The following is a 17,086-nucleotide window of genomic DNA, read 5'->3' on the forward strand; positions in this document are numbered from 1 at the left end:
AAACATTTAATAGAAAGCCAAGTAGATGAAGAGACAAGAAGTAATATTTATTGAACATCCTCTATGTGCCAGGAATTATGCTGGGCTTATATTTATGGTGCTTATATTGATTATTTAATTCCTACAAGTGAGCAATTTTCGAATTATAATGTTTACAAATGGGTACACTCAAGTTTAGAATAATTCAGTGACATATGTAAGAAAAAAAAATGAAACTAAAGTTTTTAATTTAAACATGGGTCTCTAACTCCAAAATTCTATGCCTTCACAACTTTACACCAATTAACTGAAAGTAAGAAAGCAGTTGTGTACCGCATTGCATGTTCTGACAAGAGATGAAATGATTACTCAGAGTCCAATACTTTGGAATAAAGACAGGCCCGAAGGGGCTGCACCACCAAGAAGTGCAGGAGCCGAGGTGAAGCTGTGAGTCCGGGCTGAGTCTTGGTTTTATCAGAATGTAAAGTATGTGGAAACAAGGAAGGATAAATAACCCAAGAAAGCATCACATGAGGGGCAGCAAGGAACTGCATATGTGACTACCTGCACGGGTCTTAGTGAAGCGTTATCTAGGGTGCTGCAAGGAAACAGAGAACTGACCTCAGCAGGCCCAGCTATCTTATCCATTACCATTACTATTTTCAGCACAGACCAATGGCAGGAATAATTGACTTTTGCCACATGCATAGAGCTGTTGCCATTTATGTGTGTCCCTGTTCTTATTGTTTCTTCTACCTGTTGAGGTCCTGCTCTCCCACAGTTGTGGTCTGCAGTGAGGACTATCATTTAGGAGTAACTAGATAGAGGAGGGAGTAAAGAGGAAAAGGCGGTGGAAAAAGGCAGATAGATACTAAATGAACAAGATAGCTACCCTTCAATGGGTAAAAGCAGGGCAACAGTTAAAAGGTGGTCACTGTGAGTACTGGGCTCCTATACATATTATATGCATGTATCTTAAGGGAAATAGAATTTTTAAAAAAATAGTTATGCATACAAAGTTTTATCACCATAAAACTGAAAGGCAACAAATGAAGCTAAAAAGAAAATCCATACGGGGTGCTCCAAAGTATGAGATATATACGCATGTATAATCAGACTTACACAGTGAATAAACAAGACCACAAGGGGCACTACCAAGGATATGTCTTCTGCCCTAAAAGCCATCTGTTAGGGGAGGTTTTATCCATACAGAGATAAAAAGTAAAAACACTGATATCCAGGACCCCAAATAATCACAATTTTGGAGACAGTAAATTTTAAATGATACTCATAATTGACTGAGTCTTGGACAAAAATATATTTCTTTATTTGAATGTGTTCAATTCAGTTGGTATGTACTTTTTTAGACCTTCAAGTTACTTAGTGGATGCCTCAGAGTAACTGGATTTTATTCCCGTGTATAGAAAAGGTTAAGTCCTAGCAATAATCCTGTATAATTAGTACTTTCTTCCATGTCTAAAAGATGCGTTCTTTTAAGTGATTAAGGACTATAAGTACGTAAAATTCTTTGGTATAACACTATAACAGTGTGAAGAGCATGAAAACTGAGTTGCTAAAATGTCGGAAAATAGAAATTGTTAATCCCATTTGTCTCATTCCATGTGTAACAGCAAATATCTTGTAGCTTATATCCAAGAAAGTCGCAATGACTCCTACAAAACCAAAAACAACCAAGCAGCAAGAATACACAACAAAGACAACCTAAGAGTGAAGCATGTATGCCACAGGGTTCTCAACGAGCTCACAAACACTTCATTTTCTTTTCACTCCACAGTTTAATTTCTACCTGCCTTATTTCCTGGGAACAAAGTGCTGTGGTTTGTTTTTTGTTGTTGTTGTTGTTGTTTTAGCTCTGTATTCACTGAGAAATCCAACAGTCATTTGGCCACTGATGTTTGTGGTGCTGAAACTGGATGCTGGGTATTGATTAGCATTATAAAATAACCCGGAGGTGCCTACTGGGGAGATCCAGAATGATGACATCAGCACTTCCTGTCACTGCTAGACAGGTGGTTATTTGTTCCTTATATAATACTAAAAAAAGGGGGGGGGGGAGCTATCCTTTTCCCCCTGTTGCCCTAGAAGCCTCTATGCTGGGGATCTCTATCTCCAGGGCCCAGCTCAGCTCCCTACTACGAAGAATTTACTAACACAGCTTAGCTCATGAGAAAAAAAAAATGTTTCCTTCCTTTATCGTAATGTTCTGGGAAGAACTTCATTCGTTCATTCATGAGTTCCTACCGTGTGCAGGCCTGTTTCAAGCCCCTCAGGTGCTCAGTGAACACAACAGTAAGAGCCAATACTCCCACCAGGCAGACTTCCGGGCAGTGGGCAACTCTTACTCCTGATTACAGCGGAACACACACAGACTTCGGCCCTGGAGGAGCTCACACCAGCGTCAGGGTAGACGTAGGCTGGGAGTACAGACAAACGCCAGACGAAGAAAAGTGGACCTGTCAGCACTTGAGGCGGTAAGAGCTGTAGAGAGAGCGGATCGGCCTCCCGGAGCCGACCCGAGTGCGGTGGGAGAAGCGGGTCACGTAGGCCACTGACGGGGACTCGGACTCTCCGCCCTGGTCCACGTGCACGCCTCCCTAAGGGCTTGTGCCGCAGCTCCCCGGCCCCGGAAGGCCCCATCCACCACGCGCGGTGTCGCCCCGGGCCGTCGGAAAAGACGCCACGGAGGCCTCCCCGCGCCCCTATCATTCCCGGTCCAGCCCGCCGTCCGGGGCCACCGAGGCGCTCCCGCAGAGCGGCCCCGGCTCCTGAGGCGGCTGCCGGGACTTCCGTCGTCCGCAGGCACTTCCGGGATCGCTCTAGGATCGCAGGAAGGTTCCCAAACTCAGTGGTTGCTCTGAGCCGGGTGTAGGGCGCGGCTGGCCGGCCAGGCCCAGCGCCTCGAGGTCGCGTTCTCCCGGCCGCCTTCCCCTCCCCTGCGGAAGCTGGCGCTCCGCTCCCCTTCCGCCCCGCGGGCCCACCTGCCGAGCGGGTTATGCACGTGGACTCACCTCCCTTTGCCTGTAAAATTCAGACACTTTACTTTTAGGGGTTTTTTGCTGACTTGACTAGACTTGTTATATATCGGCCTGGCACAAGTAATATCTTTTGTATTTGCTAGATAAAAATAGTGCATTACCCCTACTAGCCTGATATGCTGCTCATCTGTCCTGTCTTTGACCACAGACGAAACTGGTGGTCTCTGTTTCTAATCTCAGGGCCCGGGATGAAGTTGAAGGAGGAAAGCTACGTGGTAAGCGTGAGAGGAAGACTGGTTTCCCTTACGCATTAGTGAAAGAGTATTCTGAGTACAGAGTTAGTGCATGACCTCAGAACGAGCCACCAGGGCAGGGGGTGTCTAAAGAAACTAATCCGTATTGTCAGGCATCCAGGACTCCCAAATGATCAGTGTCCCACGGTGTGTTCAGAGAAAACACTGTGCCCTCCCCCAGCAATACAAAGGTAGTTTGAGAATCTGTGAAATAATAGGTACTTCCAGATGCACCTATTGGGTTGGCAGTAAGCCACAGAGGCAGCAGGTGCAATGGGAAGACAAGGGGCTATCTCTGCTACCAGTGAATATCCAAAATCCAAAGGAAGTGTCTTGCTTGTAGGAAATAAGAGTGAGCAGAATTGTTGATTCTTCTTCCTCCTCTTCCTTCTCCTGCATCTTCTCCTTTCTCCTCTGCCTTTCTGTTGTTGATAATAAACCCTAATGAGAAAATAGACTTCCCACATAAAAACTTTGTGGGGTATTAAGTTCAATAATGGATGGGACATGAGTCAAAGGATGACAGTTTCAGCCCTTTATTTCCTGGCCTAGAGAATACAGCCTAGGAATCAGATAGTACATTTAAAAAGCTAGGAAGGAAAAAAATAAAATAAAAAGCTAGGAAGGTACTAGAATTTCAACCAAGAAAACTTGTATTTCCTATTTCCATTTCTTGCCAGTTTCCTTCATTTCAGCAAGAATCTCAACTTGAGCACTATTGACATTTGGGGCTGAATCATTTTGTTGTGAGAGACTGTTCTGTGCATTCTGGGATTAGAAGCATTCCTGAACTCTACCCACTAGATTCCACTAACTCCTTCTTCTCCCCTCCCAGACACTGACCTGTCCCTCCCCACTGACCCCCCCACCTGGCTGCCGACTGTGAAACCACAAGTCTCTTTTCATGGTCAAATGTCTCCTGGGGGACAAAATAATCGTGGGTGAGAAGTACTGTTTTAAAATAAGCCTATTTGAGATATTTGAAAACACTTCGAAAGACCTTCTTCATATAGTCTTTTCCCATTTGCATCTCATGGCAACTCCTAGCACCCAGCCAGTCCAAGGAGCCCTTTTTTCCTGACCTTTCAAAATCTAGTAGTCCATATGAAATCTAAGTTACAAGAGCGCCTGGGTGGCTCAGTCAGTTGAACATCCAACTCTTGGTTTCGGCTGGGGTCATGATCTCTAGGTCAATGGACTGAGCCTGGAGTCAGCTTGTCCCTCTAACCTGCCCTGCCTCTGTGCGTCCCCCCTTGGTGCATGTGTGTACTCTCTCAAACAAATAAATAATATAAATAATCTTTAAGAATTAAAAAGACTTTGAAGTGCCTGGGGGGTTAAGCATCTGCCTTGGATTCAGTCATGATCTTGAGATAGAGCCCTTCATCATGCTCCCTGCTCACCAGGGAATCTGCTCCTTCCTCTCCTTCCAACCCTCCTCTCTGCTTGTGCGCTCTTTTTCTCTCTCTTTCAAATAAATAAAATCTTTTTTTTTTTAAATAAAATCTTCTAAGAAAAAACTAGACCTTTAGAAAAAGAAATCTAAGTTACCTCATTTTTAGCATGAACTCTACCTCTTCTCTTATGGCTGACAGCATTGCCCATGCATTACTGTCCTTTCCTCCAAACAAGGCAAAGCTATTATGATGAGACATCACTATTCTATTTTGTAGGGTAAAAACAGTAGAGTGAAACTATTGAATAAAATGTCAGAGCTCCAAGTCATGGATTTCCTTCATACCTATAGACCAGTGAAGAAAATTGTATCATGAAGGGATGTATGGAGTGAGGGCTAGTTGGTCATTTCTATATGAGGGCAGTAACTCCATAGGTATTCTTGAGGTATAAAGTTCTCTCTTCCCAATTAGTAAGTGTCCTAGAGGTTAGAAGGTCATGTTTTTCTACTTGGCTTTTGCATTTAACAAATGCCTGACCCAGCACAATGCATCTATCAAAGTTGACTGACAAAACAGTGTTCCTTTGAAATGGATTTGCCAGAAGGAAGCTCAGCAATAAAATGTCTGTAAAGACTGAGAGTTCAGAACCATTGATGGTACAAGTTCAGAGGGGCCTAGGAGATGACCTGGTACAACATTCTCTATTTTGAATGTGACCTATAAAAATGATAACTTTACAAATGACAGTTACACATACAAATACAGAATACTGAAACAAAAGTATCATAAAACAGTACTCTTATTATTAATGAATTCTGATATTTTCTGTTCTAAATGCTTCCATTTCATTTTTTTGGAAAACCTACTGATGGATAATGACAACTGCTTTGATCTGTGTTGCCAAATATCCTCCAAAAACCATGTGGAACAAGAAAAACAAAACTACACAAAAACTATGTCTTCAAACTACCAGAAGACAGAAAATGCCTAAACTTTAAATTACCTAGAATACAAAGTGAGAAAACACCAGAATCCTACCCTCCCCGCCCCCATGGCAAGGCTCTGTGGTGAGAAACGGGCAGTCTGAGAAAGTCCTAGAAAAGAGAAGAGGGGAGCTAGTAGTGGCCCTAAAAGTTACTCTAAAATCACCATCAGAAAGAGGGAGTCTATCCTATGTGTGAAGATTGGGGAAAATATACCGGGTATGAGAACACTGACTACAGCAAGGGGTTTAAGAGAGTATGTAACTCAGGGTGGCAGTCTTCAAAAGACATACTTTGAAAGGGAGAGGAGTAAAGAAGAAAAAAACAGTTTTTGGTAAATTTGTAGTAAAAGGGATAAAGAGTGAAAGAGGAAACTTTTAAGATTCCTGCAAGATATATATATACACACAAAGAAATCTCAAAACCAGTAATCACACAGTCTGCATAAAAACATCTACTAAAGAAACTGGATTTTGTTACACTGACAGAAGGAACCACTGAATAAAGAATCTAGTACACACCCTAAGTTTATGAACAGGGGAAAATGTGAAAAAAAATCTAGAAAAAGGTACTACATGGAAACAAAAAATCAGAACCAACACACCTCAGCTAATACAAATCAACTAGCCCACTCCCCCAAAAATCCTTGAAGAAAAAGAAAAATGAAACAAATACTGCAAAGTAAACTGAACATCTCAAACAAGCATCGGGGATATGAAAAACACCTTGAATCAGAAACTCAAGGCGCATCCCGCGTGGCTCAATGGTTTAGCGCTGCCTTCAGTCCAGGGTGTGATCCTGGAGACCTGGGATCGAGTCCCACGTCGGGCTCCCTGCATGGAGCCTGCTTCTCCCTCTGCCTGTGTCTCTGCCCCTCTCTGTCTCTCATGAATAAATAAATAAAATCTTTTAAAAAATAAAAAAAAAGAAACTCAAAAATTAAAAACAAAGATAGATAAAAAAAACTAGGAGGAAATGAAAAGAGAGCTGATTGAACCTGGAAGAAATGGAAGAAAGTTACCTGAAAAACAAACACTACATTGAAAGATACCTAGGGTAGAAAATCCTAAATGTAAAAAATAAAAGGAGCACTGAGGCAGGAAAGGCAGGAAAACAAAGAGAATGAAAGCAAAAGGAAAGAAGAAGAAAGTGGAAGATATTAGAGGAGTGATTGAAATGGAAGCTGGGCCAATGAAGTCCCTGAAAAATAAAACAACAAAACAAAATTAATATTGAAAGTCCTAATCCAAGAAAACTTTACATGTTTTTTTTTTTTTCCCCAAAGATTTCATTTATTTATTCATGAGAGACACACAGAGAGAGGCAGAGACATAAGCAGAGGGAGAAGCAGGCTCCCTGTAGGAAGTCTGACGCAGGGCTCAATCCCAGGACCCTGGGATCACACCTCGAACCAGAGGCAGACACTCAATCACTGAGCCACCCAGGCATCCCAAACTTTACATTGTTAAACACTGAAAACAGGGCAGCCTTGGTGGCCCAGCAGTTTGGCACCGCCTCCAGCTGGGGGTGTGATCCTGAAGACCCGGAATCGAGTCCTGTGTTGGGCTCCCAGCACGGAGCCAGCTTCTCCCTCTGCCTGACTCTCTCTCTCTCTGTCATGAATGAATGAATGAATGAATGAATGAATAAATAAATAAATAAAAATTTAAAAAGAAAACAAAAACAAAACACTGAAAACAAGACCTAAATGTACAAAGGCTCACTGGATACCTGGGAAGATTGTCCTGGAACAGGAAACTAGAGATGTGTGCTAGTCCATATATTTGGCTTCAAAGATAAAGAAAAATGTCCTCTAGGCCTCCAGGGGAAAACATTAAAGAACTTAAAAGGGCTAAATAATTAGACTGATATTAGCTTTCTCAAAAACACCACACAAAATGAAACTATAGTGGAATATTTTTTAAAAATTCAATGAAGAAAAGTGTGACCCATGGGGCACCTGGGTAGCTCAGTCTGTTAAGCGTCTGACTCTTCATCTCAGCTCAGGTCTTGGTCTTAGGGTCATGAGTTCAAGCCCCACACTGGGCTCCATGCTTGGCATGAAGCCGACTTAAAAAAATTTTTTTGTGAAGTGTGACCAAAGAATTTAATATTCAGCTCAGCTGTCCTTCAAGTATCAAGATTACAAAAATAGTTTGAGATCTAGAAGAACTTAGGGATTTCTAAATCCATGAGTCTTTCTGGAGGAGACACCTGGAAACAGGCTTTATTCAACCATATGACTTGGAAAACTCAAAATTATCAATAATATTTTAATATATTTTATTGTAGGCCTAAAATTAAAATAGAAGCAGCAACAAGGATAGAAGATAAACATGTAAACATCATTTATTGTGACAAGTAGAATTAATACAACTTCAAAATGGGAGAAAGGAGGAGCACCCAGCTGGCTCAGAAGAGCGTGAGACTCTTAATCTTGGGGTAGTGAGTTTGAGCCCCATGTTAGGTGTATAGATTTTTAGAAAAAAATAAGTAAACTTTAAAAAAAATGGGAGAAAGGAGAAGCTCACTGATTGTAGGTGAAGGAAACAAAACTGACAAGTCAATAGTAAAAGCTGGATATGAAAATAGGTGACTAAGGGCATTAAAAATATAAATATAAATGTTACCATTGTAATAAAACTACATTTTCTTCTAAATATGAAGAATATTTCTAAAGTAAAAGAGCAAAATATACACAAGAAATAAATATAGCAAACACAACAGTCAGTATTAAAAAATTTTAAAAAATAAATTGATAGTTGGTACCAAATATATCCAATCATATCAATAAATAGAAGTGAAACCTAACTTACCTGATAAAAGAAAGATTGGGGGGGGCATGTGGATGGCTCAGTCAGTTAAGTGTCTGATTTGGGCTCAGGTTATGATCTCAGGGTCCTGGGATTGAGCTCCACATCAAGCTCTCTGCTCAGTGAGGAGTCTGTTTCTTCCACTGTCCCTCCCCCTGCTCATGCTCTCTCTTTCAAATAAATAAAATCTATAAAAAAAAGAAAGATTTTTCATTCAAGCTACAAATTAAGACCTGATTATACATGTACCCTATGCACTGAATGTTGCTGAGATAAATTCAAAAAGATGTAAATAAATGGAGAAATATACAATGTTCATATGTTAGACTACTCAGTACTCTTAGGATGTCAATTCTCCCCAATTTTTTTTTATAGATTCAATGCAATGCAAAGTAAAATCCCAGATGTTTTGGAAGAAATTGACAAGCTGTTTCCAAAACTCATATGGAAATGGAAATGACCTACAATTCCCAAGACAACTTTGAAAAGGTTGGAGGACTAATGCAACTGATTTCAAGAATTATTATAAAGATATTAGTAATCAAAAGAGAATGGTATTAGTAGTGTAAAGGTAAACAAATAGATCATTTGAACAGAATAGGAAGTCCAGAAATAGACTCGCATGAATATGAACAACATTTCAGCAATCATTTGAAGGCAATTCAGTGGAGGAAAAAACTAAAAATTACAAAGCACCTAAAAGAATTACAATTTGTGTGTGTGTGTGTGTGTGACTTTGGGTTAGGCAAAGATTTCTTAGTCATATCGCCAACATGACCCATCTTAAAAAAAAAAAGATAAATTGTACTTCATGAACATTTAAAAATTCTGCTCTTCAAAACACACTATTAGAGTGAAGATAGCCTATAAACTGGAAGAAATAGTCATACATCATTGCACTGATAAAGGACTGGTATCCAGAATATATAAGTTTAGAAAACAAACAGCCCAAGGAAAAAAATGGGCAAAATCTTGAACAGATACTTCAGAAAAGGCTTTATAGGAATGACCGATAATCCTATGAAAAGATGCTCAATCATTAGTCCTTAGAATTACAAATTAAAATTACAATAAGGTACATATCTATTAGGTTGTCTAAAATCAAAGACTGACCTCACCAAGCATTAGCAAGAATGTGTAGTTAAGGAAAGCCCATAGAATGTTGGTAGGAATGTGAAAGAGAATAAATATTAGAAAACAGTTTGAGTTTCTTTAAAAGTTAAAAATATTCTTAGCAAGTAATTTCAACTATCCCACTCCTAGGTATTTACTGAAGAGAAACGAAAACATGTCTATACAAAGACTTGTTTATACACAAATGTTCATACTTCAAAACTTCATTTTTAAGAGCCCTCAAATGGGAATAACCCAAATGTCTATCAACAGGTAAATGTACAAACTGTGGTGTATCCATACAATGGAATACTCAACAATATAAAGAAAGGATTGTTGATATATGCAACAACACAGATGAATCTCAAAATAAATATGCTGAATAAGAGAAGCTGGACCAAAACAGTTAATGTACTGTTTTATACATTCATATCCAATTCTAAAAAATGCAAACTAAATTTATAGCAACAGAAAGCTGAGCAGAGTTTGCTTGGAGATGAGGGCAGGATGCAGGGAAGGGAGGGAGGAATTATCAAGGCACACATGTTAACTTTTTTGGGTGATAGATATGTTCATTATATTGATTGTGGTAATTGTTTCACAGATGTGCACATGTTAAAAATTATGTTCAACTGTACACTTCTACATCAATTTTCCTCAGTAAAGCTGTTTATTTATTTTTTTAAAGATTTTGTTTATTTGGGAAATACTGCACAAGTGGGAGGACAGGCAGAAGAAGCAGGCTCCCTACTGAGCAGGAAGCCAGACCCAGGGCTTGATAACAGGACCATGAAATGATGACCTCAGCCAAAGGCAGACCCTTAAACAACTGAGCCACCCAGGCGCTCCAGTAAAGCTGTTTAAAAATACTATAACTGATTATATTGCAGATTCGAGGTAAATAAATTTAAAAATCTAGATGAAATGGATAGTTTTCTAGGCAAAGTAATACATTACTAAAATTGATTCCCATTATAAATAGCCTAAATAGACCATTTTTTGTAGAAGAAACAGAACAAGTTACCAAAGAACTATCACACAGGAAAAGTACTCAGATGGTTTTACATTAGAATTCAAGCTTCAAAGACCAGCTAATTCCAGTGCTCTATAAATTGTCCTAGAGTATTAAAAATGAACAAAAAAGGAATTGCTTTTATGATGCAATTCAAATGTTGAAACCTAAACCTGGAAAATGTAGTACAAAAAAAAAATAAATTACAGGCCAATTTCATATAAACATTGAAGAATAAAGTACTAAATAAAATATTAGAAGTCACACATATTAAGAATAATCATGACTAAGTAGGATTTACTGCAAGAATGCAAGATTGATTCAATATTAGAAAATCCTTTCACATAACAAAAGATAATAAAGAAAAAATAATGTGATTTATATAATTTCTAAAAGGCCTTTTGCAGAATGCAGTCTTCTTTTTTTTTTTTTTTTAATTTTTATTTATTTATGATAGTCACAGAGAGAGAGAGAGAGAGAGGCAGAGACACAGGCAGAGGGAGAAGCAGGCTCCATGCACCGGGAGCCTGATGTGGGATTCGATCCCGGGTCTCCAGGATCACGCCCTGGGCCAAAGGCAGGCGCCAAACCGCTGCGCCACCCAGGGATCCCTTCTTTTTTTTTTTATTAAAGATTTTATTTATTTGAGAGCGAGGGAGCAAAAGAGCATGAGGAGGGGGTGGGGGCAGAGGGAGAAGGGGTAGAGAGGCAGAGGTAGAGGGAGAAGCAGACTCCCTGCTGAGCAGGAAGCCCAACAAAGGGCTTGATCCCAGGACCCCGAGATCATGACCTAAGCCAAAGGCATATGCTTAACAGACTGAGCCACCCAGGCACCCTGAATGCAGTCCATCTTCTAAAATGACTGGAATAGAGGATGCCTGGGTGGTTCCGTGGTTGAGTGTCTGCCCGTGGCCCAGGGCATAATCCTGGAATAGAGTCCAACATCCGGCTCCTTGCACGGAGCCTGCTTCTCCCTCGGCCCGCATCTCTGCCTCTCCCGGTGTTTCTCATAAATAAATAAATAAAATCTTAAAAAAAAATGTAATGACTGTAATACTTATTTTTTGAGAGGGAGAGAGAGCACTTGTTGAGGGGGGGCAGAGGGATGAGAATCTTATTTTAAAAGATTTTATTTAGGGGATCCCTGGGTGGCTCAGTGGTTTGGCGCCTGCCTTTGGCCCAGGGCGTGATCCTGGAGTCCCAGGATCAAGTCCCGCGTTGGGCTCCCAGCAAGGAGCCTGCTTCTCCCTCTGCCTGTGTCTCTGACTCTCTCTCTCTCTGTCTCTCTCTCATGAATAAATAAATAAATAAATAAATAATCTTTGAAAAAAAAAATAAAAGATTTTATTTGAGAGAAAGCACAAGCAGGGTGAGGGACAGAGGGAGAAGCAGACTGCCCCCTGAGCAGGTAGCCCATTGTGGGGCTCAAACCTGGGACTCTGGGATCATGACCTGAGCCAAAGGCAGATGCCCAACAGACTGAGCTACCCAAGGGCCTCGAAGGAGAATCATAAACATGTTCCACAACCAGCAGAGAGCCCAACATAGGGCTCAATCTCATGACCCCAAGAATGTGACCTGAACTGAAATCAAGAGTCGGATGCTTGGGACGCCTGGGTAGCTCAGTGGTTGAGCCTCTGCCTTTGGCCCAGGGTGTGATCCTGGGTCAGGCGATCGAGTCCTGCATCAGGCTCCCTACGAGGAGCCTGCTTCTTTCTCTGCCTATGTCTCTGCCTCTTTCTCTGTGGGTCTCTCATGAATAAATAAAATCTTTAAAAAAAAAAAGAGTTGGATGCTTTACTGGCTGAGCCACCCAAATGCCCTCTGTAGTATCTATTCAAAAAAATTTAGGAATGCGGGATCCCTGGGTGGCGCAGCAGTTTAGCGCCTGCCTTTGGCCCAGGGTGCGATCCTGGAGATCCATGGATCGAATCCCATGTCAGGCTCCCGGTGCATGGAGCCTGCTTCTCCCTCTGCCTCTCTCTCTCACTGTGTGCCTATCATAAATAAAAATTAAAAAACAAAAAAAATTTAGGAATGTGCAGCAAATACACTCAGAGTTCTAAAATAATCACTGCAAAGTTTTAAAATCTATGTTTCCTATCTATATTAGTGATTAATTACATAAGCCTCATTCTCTCTCACAGAGATTAGGCCATATTAACAACTTGCTGAAGAGCTTCTAAAGATGCTTTCCTCTTTTGGCCTGTTTTACAAATGAAAAAGGATAATTAAGTTAAAGTATTAGCCTTCACAACATTATATTATGCATTATTTGTAAGGGAAAGTATTTCCATCATTATCTTTCAATAAGTTGTCTGTGAATTATCTTTCACCATCGTTTTTTTTTTTTTTTAGAGTTTTATTTATTTATTCATAGAGACACAAAGAGAGAGGAGATCTATGCGGAGGGAGAAGCAGGCTTTATGCAGGAGCCCAATGTGGGACTCGATCCTGGATCCTGGGATCACACCTGTGATCCTGAGCCAAAGGAAGACACTCAACCGCTGAGCCACCCAGGCATCCCTATCTTTCACTATCTTAAACAATCAAACCCAAGGTAGAAAATACATGTTCTCTAAGGGACACTGACATGGTCTTATGCTGGAGAACACAGAAGCAGTCTCAAATTTAGGAAAGTGTCCAACTTTATAAATGTGATTTTTGTGTCCTGGGGTACAGACATAAGCCTATTTAGCTCATAAAAAAAATAAAATATAACAGTAGGCAATATCTACTGTTGTTGAATGAATTAAAATATGAGATTACAGCAGGCCTGGCAGAAACATGTACACACAGTCCTCAAGAAGACAGTAACACAGATCCTGGGATGCAGATGAGCACCTTATTTCAAAAGTTCTGGTTGCTTACATCTATAGATTCCTCTAGAATGCAAAAAAAGAATGGCTGACATTTTCTTTTCTTGACCTGAGACATTCATTGAATGTTTTTACTGGCTAAATTGGGCAATTAAGAATACCCATTCCCCATACAACTTGCCTTTTTACATTAATTTAATTTTCCAATAATGTGGAGATTCTGTTGTTGAGACTTGGTCTCTGTCCATGCAACATCCCATGATCCTCTCATTTATAAGAACTCCTGGGGTATGGATTCACTGACGTTAACCAAGGTCCAACCACTGTTTGAAGACTTCCATACTCCTCACACTGTCTGGGTTTCCTTGTAGTGTGAATTCTTCAATGATGAATAAAGCTGATGGTTCCATGCAAAACATTTCCACATTCATCACATTTATAAGATTTTTCTCCTGCATAGATTCTCTGGTGCACAGTTAGTCCTGACTTGTGGGTGAAGGCATTCCTATTTCCTCCATGTAAGGTTCTATAAGGTTTCGGTGCTATATGAAGGCCTCCTCACAGTCATCACATCTATGCAGTCTCTCCTTTATGTGGATTCTCTGATGTAAAATAAGTCCACTATGGCTGAAAGCTTTCCCACATTTCCTATACTGAGCATTTTTCCTTGTGATGTATCTCCTGGTGGGAAAAGATGGACCCGCCATAAACAAAAGCCTTTCCAAACTTGTTCTCCAAGAGATTCTCTTTGTCATTTGGACTCCCTGATGTTGAGTAAGGACTCACCAGTTACTAAATCTTTTACTACACTTACTGCATAAGTGTTGCAGTTCTACAGAGATAGAACTACCACATGATTTAGCATCTTCATAATTTTTTTGTTGGAGACAAGTCCTTATTTTCATTCTCAGTAACACCATCTAAAAAAAAAATGCAGACAGTTCAAATGTTGGTTATCTCTTCTCCTGAGATAATAAGACTTAAGATGAAGAGCAGTGATAAAAATAAAACCCAGTTTTACCTAAAGTGCATCCCTTTTCTATGTATCCAAACTGTCATCTCAATTTGGCAAAGTGCTGAAAAAGGCACGTGAGGTTCCAGTTTTAGTGAGAAGAAACAACTGGGCAGAAAGTCTGGAGGATTTTCTTATGAAATGTGACAAAGAATCAGGTAGGTATAATAAAAAAAGTTAAGAGATCAGCTTGAAACCAGAGATGAAAAATGAAGTTATTATGCAATCAAGAGAAATTTTGTTAGTGTGAGTTAAAAGGACCATTTATACCAAGTTAGATGTACTTAGGCCACTATTATAGAAAAGCAAAATGCTCCACAAATATTTATTGAGTGAACCAATTAACAGTGAGATATGATAAAAGTTAACTCAAAGCAATAGCTAGAACAGTTTCAAAACACGTAGTATTTTTTAAAAGATCTGTTTCTTTATTTCAGAGAGAAAGTGCATACAAGCATAAGGGGGGCAAAGGAAGAGGGAATATTAAACGGACTCGGCACTAAATGGGGGTGCTAATGTGGGCTGGATCTCACAATCCTGAGATCATGACCTGAGTCGAAATCATGAGTCAGTCACTTAATCAGCTGCACTACCAACGCACCCCAAAATACATACTGTTTTGAAAGGGAAAAATTTAAGTGGGGAAAATAACTTTTCCAGCAATGTTCAGGACTAAATCATAAGAAGAAAGCCGCACTTTGAAGTTCAAGGAGTTGAATAGGTCAAAACAAACTAAACAAAACCCCTCACAATAATGGCTTGGAGTTTCTACCTCAAGAATTGGGCAGATAATGAGGAGATGGGTAGAGGCCAAGTTTTCCTTTTTTTTTTTTTTTTTTTTGAGGCCAAGTTTTCAAGGGAAAGGGCATTACTAATGAGAATTCTAAGAAACTTTCTTCAAGGATCTCTTCTTTCTCTGAAGACACTGCTTTCCATTTCAAAAGGCAATAATGCTCAAAGTCAAACTAAGACAAGATCTTAACAGGCTGCACTTGACACTTTGGATTCCAAAGTACTATCTCTGCCACAAGCGTATCTTGTTCTATCCTTTAGCCCAGACCCTAAAGGAAATGGGATGAAGCTGGTCTTGCAAAACTGAATTTGAAGCTAAACTTTCAGTAAAATTGCCCAAACCACCACCACCCAATTTCAAAAAAGTTTCCAGAGGTGCACACGAATACCAAGGGGGAATTAAAGTCCATGAGGTAGGTGCTGGGTTTGGCTCAAAGACATGTAGTGGATCCTAGAGTTCAGTTTTACCGTTTTCTGTACTATTCCAGAAGACTTTCACTAGTCAAGCCATAACATAAGTGATTATCCTAACCCTTCCCACCTGATGGCTTTTCCTCCAAGCTGTCTCCAACTTCTCCAGCATCAGCGATGTCTCTTCTCCACATTCTGGATATTATCACTTCCTGAGTCTGCAGCTCGCCAGTAGGTGTCAGGATCTGCTTCAGCACTTGCTCCTTGGTCTGTTTCTTATCTCAGCAACTGTAGGCAAAGCTCGGAGTCTTCTGACAGCCCTTGGAGCCCAGGTAGCTGCCTCTTGGTAGTAGCAACTTCAAGTCTGAAGGAATGCCCATGATTTCTCTGCCAGCACGATCCCAGGCATAGCCCTCTCCCTCTGCCATCAGTCACTAGTAGGGACCTTTGCACAGGAGCACCGCCATTCTGGGAGGAGAGCGCTCAAGAGAAGATTCACTCCAGCCTCGAGTTCACACTGGTTCTTCAGAAGTATTTCCTTGTAGTCTTCTTCTTCCTGGGGAACAAAGTAACACTGTTAACAGAAACTCTCAATTTTAAGTTCTCTTCCTCAAGAGCTCACTTAGGAGACAAGGCACTGAAGGAAAAAGGAACTCTGTCAGGAAGCTAAATAAATTAGGAGAGTGGGAGTGACTTTGCAAATTATTAGCTAGCACCAACACCAAGTACTAAAATCTTACTTCCTAAATGTTAATAAAGCTTGAAAGACCATGACCCTCTTCTCTTGGGTTCTCCCTTTCAGAGAATCCCAAATAAACAGTAAAGAAAATAACATCAGAAATGAAATAGCAGCTAATATTTAAAAGTGGCTGCAAATTTACTCATTTAAGTAGATAATATCATAATCCCACAGACAGTTGAGACACCATGGTAGAGATTGAATCACTCAATACAGCACACAACCATCCTAATCCTTTCTCGCACTCCAGCGTCACCTATACTCTAGGGAGAGTCACAAGGCGGATCATCTCCCGACCAACCCAATTTCGCTTTCGCAAGAGCCGGGCCCCAGACTTTCCTCCTCCTAACAACCCACGTACCCTAATACAGCTCACAACTCGGAAGCCATCCTTGACCCTCCCACGCAGCTCTCCATTGTCGGACACACTCCCACCCCAGCGTGCCTCCTCTCCTCCTGCACAAGCGCGCCCGGGTCCCGGCCCTCGCACTTCCGGCTGCACCGTGGATCTCCTCTAGGAACCTGGAGGCTTCCTCCTCTCGGTGATTGCCTTGGCCGTCCCCGCCCTGCCAAGCATCCCCGCGGCACGGGCAGATGAGGGGGCCCACCCTCCCAGGACAATGGTCGCTAACCCGGGCTGTACTGAGATAACGAGCAGGGGCGGAGACAGGGCGGGGAGCCCTCTCGTCGTCAGCCTGAGTGAGATGGGTCCTGAAGGAGCCGCAGC

General features: G+C 41.0%; 1 long non-coding RNA gene across 1 annotated transcript; it reads right to left on the minus strand.

Annotated features, from left to right (window-relative positions):
* Nucleotides 1–3,788: 3,788 nt before the first annotated feature.
* Nucleotides 3,789–8,645, minus strand: LOC125754376 (uncharacterized). Its single transcript, XR_007408358.1, has 2 exons — nt 8,465–8,645; nt 3,789–6,848 (listed from the first exon to the last, which is right to left on the minus strand). It is a non-coding gene; the product is annotated as an uncharacterized LOC125754376 (long non-coding RNA).
* Between the last annotated feature and the right edge of the window lie 8,441 nt (nt 8,646–17,086).

The sequence above is a fragment of the Canis lupus genome, chromosome 35 (assembly GCF_003254725.2).
Source record: "Canis lupus dingo isolate Sandy chromosome 35, ASM325472v2, whole genome shotgun sequence".
NCBI classification, from domain to species: domain Eukaryota; kingdom Metazoa; phylum Chordata; class Mammalia; order Carnivora; family Canidae; genus Canis; species Canis lupus.